Genomic DNA, 6,000 nt, shown 5'->3' on the forward strand with positions numbered 1-6,000 from the left:
CATTATTTAATTACGATGACATGCCTCGGAGTAGAGTAGATGATATTGTCAAAGGCTTAAATGATATATTTAAGCCTGAACTTATAGAGATTTTCAGTACTAGTTTAATTCACAAATTGAATTTTTTTGATGCTCCATACGATTTTGTAGTTAATATCCAATCAATACTCACATTAATTTCAAATCCTTTTATTAATTTAGATTCAGAACACAAAAAGTTAAACTTTTTACAAAAGTATGGGACATATATTCCACCTCAGACGATAGAAATCGGACAAAGAGAAGATATTACAATACAAAACAATGTTAAAACTCTTGTTCACGTTCCAGTAACAATTGAATTTATTCCGTTACGAACAGTATTAAAAAAATCGTTAGAAAAAAACAATAGACTACGACTGATAGATAATTATTTAAAAAGTGTTGGTGAAACTAACGAACTTTATCAAAATATAATTCAGGGTACTTTATGGCAAACAAAAATCTTACCACTTTTTAAAGATAAGTATGTATTACCGCTGGTTCTCTATCAAGATGATCATGGAACGAATAATCCGATAGGTAGCCACAGAGCGAATTCTAAAGTGGGTGCTATGTATGTACAAATTCCGTGTTTGCCTCCCTCACTTCAATCAAAAGCGGAAAATATATTCACTTTTATATTATTTAATCCCTTAGACGCTAAATTACTAGGACATAATGCTATTTTACAGTATGCCAAAGATGAATTGGAGTATCTCGAAGAAACTGGTATAAAAGTTTTAGTAGAGAATACTGAAATTACTGTTTACTTTGCTCTAGCTGCTATTTTAGGTGATAATTTAGCTGTTCATGGAATGATGGGATTTGTACAAAGTTTTATCGGTCATTTTTGTTGCAGATTTTGCAAAACAAATCGTAACAACTTCAGTAATATTTATCACGAAAACTTTTGCTTATTACGAACTCATGCATCTTATGAAAAAGATGTTGAAATGAATAATGTGAGTTTGACTGGAATAAATGAAGCTTGTTACTTCAATAAACTTAAAAGCTTTCATGTGATTGATAATTTGGCTGTTGATGTTATGCACGATCTTTTAGAAGGCGTATGTCAGTATACCATGGGATTGTTAATTCATGAATTTATTGGAAAAAAATATTTTGATCGAGATACTCTCAACAATCATTTAGTAGCTTATAATTATATGTATCATGATCAACAAGATAGACCTCCTGAAATCACCGAAACTCAAATCAAAAATAAAAAAGTTATAATATCGTCAGCAGAAATGTTGTGTTTAGTTCGAAATTTCAACTTTATAATTGGACATAGTATTCCTCATGAAGATAAGTATTGGAGGCTATTTCTTTTACTAAAAAAAATCATTGATATCACAACGTCTAAAAGTTGTGCCCGTGGTACAGAATTTTTCTTAGAAAGTATAATATCAGAATTTTTAATATTATTTTGTGAATTATTTCCAAATCATCCACTAAGCTTCAAATTCCATATCCTTTTGCACTATCGGAGAATGTATGGTTCTATGGGTCCACCGTGGAATTTATGTTCTATGAACTTCGAAAATAAACATCAATCTGCTAGAAAATATGCTCGCGTTTGTTTAAGTAGAATTAATATTAATCATAGTATTGCCGTAAAAAGTCAACTCAAACTGAATTATTATTTATCGTATGAAAATGACGAAAATTCATTTTATACAGTTGGATCTATTGATAATAGTTTGTTGAAAAATCATAAAAAATTTCATGCGTTCCGTTTGAGCCTTCCAACATGTCCAAGTAACTTTACTGTTGTCAACTATGTAGATTGGATAGGCAATCATAAGATTAGTGAAACATCTGTATTGGTGATGCCTTCAGAAAATGGTCCTAAATTTTACATTGTTGAGTTAATAATTAAAGATAATATCAATCAACTATTTATCATTACAACTCAAGTTATTTGTGAATTTGATAACCACTTTGAAGCATTTGAAATACTTACTAATTCAAACAATTTTACTTGTCTTCCAATAACAACGTTTGAAATATGTAAAATAAGTAACATTGTTTATATAAATAATAAAAGTTATGTACCTAAACGATGGATTTAATTAGTTTTAAATACTGTAAATAAATATTTTGTTTCGAAAATAAAATGGAATTGTAAAAACAATGACCTTTCACATCTATTTTTTCCTGTAATTGTATAGTAAGAAAATCCTCCTTTTCCTAGAAAAATTTTAGACTTGTTACATTATTTTTCTAGATTAATAAACACTATTTTAACTGAGTTAAAATAAGCAATTTAAGATTAAAAACATACGTGAAGTAACATCGTAAAAAAAAAATTTTTCTACTCTCGTAAAATATTAATTTTCAACAAAAAAATATATATTAATTACTTTATATATTTGAAGTTATTATTTATTTATTTTCATGAAAACAACCATTTTCCTATCATCTGCGTCATTGCCATAATATTATGGGAATTATTCCTATAATTATAGGAATTATTCCTATAATTATGGTAATTACTCCTACAATAGTATAGGGACCATTCCTATAATTATGGGAACCATTCCCATAATTATGGGAATTATTCCTATAATACTATAGGAATGATTACCATAATTATAGGAATATTTCCCATAATATATTGGAGCTATTCCATTATTGTATAGGAACCATTCCAATATATTATGGGTATAGTTCCCATAATCAATATAGGATTGATTCCTATAATGATAATTTTATCATAGGAACCATTCCCATAATGATTTGGAAAAATTCCTATATTTTTCTCTCCGTGAAGGCCATTTTCAGTTGCCCAGTCGGCGACAGATTGAGCATCAACTGTGATTTTCCTAACCGCTTCTTGAGACTGATACCGATAAAAATGTAGGTAGATGTATTTATCACCGGCAAAAAGGCAATGCTTACTGTGACAGAAAGGCTCAGCAACTGAATATATTACCAGGAGAAATAATATAGGCCCAAGAACTGAACCTTGGGGAACACCAGAAGTAGTTTCAAGAAATTCAATTGGTGAACTCTCATTATCTAAAACTGATTGTGATCTATTACTTAGATACGAATAGAACCAAGTTATTGTGTTCAAGGTAAAACTGATTGATACTTTCAAGTATTTAATTTTCCTTAAGATAACTCACGACTTGATTCGCGACTATTCTCCCAAATACCTTGCTCAAATGAGAGGTATTGGCTATCGGACGAGTATCAGACAACGTTTTTGGTGGTGAGTCTTTATTTAGTGGAACAATAAATACTTTTTCCATAGAGTTAGGAAGACACCTGTGATCAAAGATCGGTTAAAAAGAGCAGTAAGAAATATTGAGATCTGAGAGATGTGATTTCTTAGCCATTTTATATGTAGCCCATCAGGGCTTTTACCCTTAGATTTTTGCAAATTAAGTTATAGGGCTTTGGTTACATTGACTATATCAATTAGAGACCATTCGAAGTAAGTATTTACTTGACTACTATACGACGAAAGCAAGTCTAGAAACTCTCGATCACACGAATGATATCGACACACCATAGCAGCAAAGTGTTTGTTTAATTCAGAAGCATCAAAGTAATATATATATCTCCCCTATAGGGGAGAGGAAATATTTCTAATTAGGTCCAGGTGCCTTGTTGGAGTCATCGGCTCATGCGTATCACACACCTACCCCCACTGTCCTATCATCACTATAGCATAAGAATACTATTGTACTAATTAGTCTGTTACAATAAACCATCAGGTACAAATCCATATTTAACGGCTCCTTGTAACTACTCATTCACCTGAACCAGTATTTCACTAGAGATTCCAACATGCCTAAGCTTACTCCAAACTGTAGTGGCGCTAGGTAGATTTGATAAGGTAATCTTTAGATAATTTTCACGTGCACACACATAAAACTATTTTGTTGAAATAACAAAAGATGGGATAACTGAAAAATTTGTTCTGGTAACAAATGAGTGTAGTTACAGCAACAAATCCATTAGTTGCATTAACAAAATGTTTCAAGTTGTACTAACAAACCAATCTGCTAATCCACAAAATCAATTTGTTGCCCTAACAAAATCATTTTGTTGCTGTTACAAAATGATTTTGTTGCAATAACAAAACTAATTTGTTGCTAAAATATTTTCCAAATCAGCTACAGCTGATTATAGCATATTTTTAAATTATATATTCTCTTTATTACTTTAACAAATTGTCTTTGTTACTCCAACAAATTCTCTTTGTTATTTTAATAGAATAATTTTGCTGTTTCAACAAAAAAATTTGCTATACCAACTAAAGTATTTTGTCGAATTAAGTTAAAGATTTTGCTATAGTAACGAAACTGTTTTGTTGTTATAACATATCAATAACTTGTTATAACCTAAATTTTGTTATTTTAACTTATAATTTGTTATCCCTATGTTAACAAATTCATTTGTTACCACAACATATCTTAGGTTATCTTAACAAAATTTTTTTCTGCGTGCGTTAACTTCAATTTCAATTCTTTTCTCTTTGCTCTATACAATGAAAGAAGATTTGCATATCGAGTTTTTTTAACACGCTTATACAGAGCATCACGTTCTTTGTTCTTCTCTTTAAGATCTCTAGTCAACCGTGGATTTAAGGGTCTTGATATTCTATGTGAAACTAAAGGTGCAAATTCATCTAAGGAATTTAATATATTTGTACGAAAAATTTCAAATAAGTCATTTGGATCAGCATTACATAGAAAATCATTGGTAAATTTTAAAGCAAACCTAAGTGAATTTGATAACGCATCATGGCTATGATCAGAAAATTTCCGATACGTGATAAATTTGTCAGCTTGTTCGGGGACTTCAAAAGTATACTCATATACTAAATAGTCATGACCACTAATAAACGGTTCAAGTGATTTAAAATATGACTTTTGCTTAATCTTATTATCTAATGATACAACATCTAACCATAAATTTTTATCATTAATATGATGGGTAGCTTCAAATGGAACACAGTGTAACGATAATTCAGCAATATAATTCTTTAAGTGATTTGAAATAAAAGAAGTATCAAGCAAGTCACAGTTCAAGTCACCTGTTATAATAATAGCGTATGTGCGTTAAAACGTGATTAGCAGTACTCCGAAAGATTGTGCCAAATTTATATTTCCTGAGAATTTGCAACATTTTACCCCAGTAGATTTCAAGAAATCTTAAAAATTTCAAAGAAATATTTTTTTAGATCAATTACTGGAAACTGTAAAAAAAAAAAAGGTTGATTTGCTTGGGATTTATCGCAATTCGAAATTTTCAAAAAAGTATTTTTTCAACAACTATTAGATTTTTGATCTCGAAAATGTATGAAAGTTTTATTTTTGAGCTCAAAGAGCACAAAATTGTAAAATATGCTCATTTTTGAGCATTTTGAGTTCAAATATTGCACGAAATTTTTGAGATGGATTGCAGGGTCAACTGTTTTCAGACTTTTTCAAAGATTCTAAAATTCTTTCTTTTTCTAAAATTTAAAGTAATAATATAATCACTCACTTTAAGAAAATTTGAAAAAGTTATTCACATTTGAACTGCACAATCATCAAAATCTACTTTAATTCAGTTACCTTGTCATTAATAAAAATATTTTGGTAAAAATGTTCAAAACGATTAAAAAAAATCTTTGTGAGAAATGTAAAAATATGGTAAACTTTCAACAAAATCCAACTTGTAAAATTTTTCAAGAAGTTAAGTAAACATTGAATTCTCTATATACATTTATATTTATATACCTATACTTAATAGACACATAAATTGATTAAATGTGAGTTACAATTCACAGAATCGCTCGAACAACCACCTGTTGATGCTCTAACCATCAATGTAGGACTAAATGTTGAAGAAGGGTGGATGTACATCGTAAATTTCTTGCACCACATTGCTCGTATACATAAATAAATTTAAGCTAAGCATGGATGATCATTTCTGTTATAGTGTACAATAATTTTTTTTTTCGGAGTTAAAAATTTT

This window comes from Cotesia glomerata, linkage group LG1 (assembly GCF_020080835.1).
Source record: "Cotesia glomerata isolate CgM1 linkage group LG1, MPM_Cglom_v2.3, whole genome shotgun sequence".
Taxonomy (NCBI): Eukaryota; Metazoa; Arthropoda; class Insecta; order Hymenoptera; family Braconidae; genus Cotesia; species Cotesia glomerata.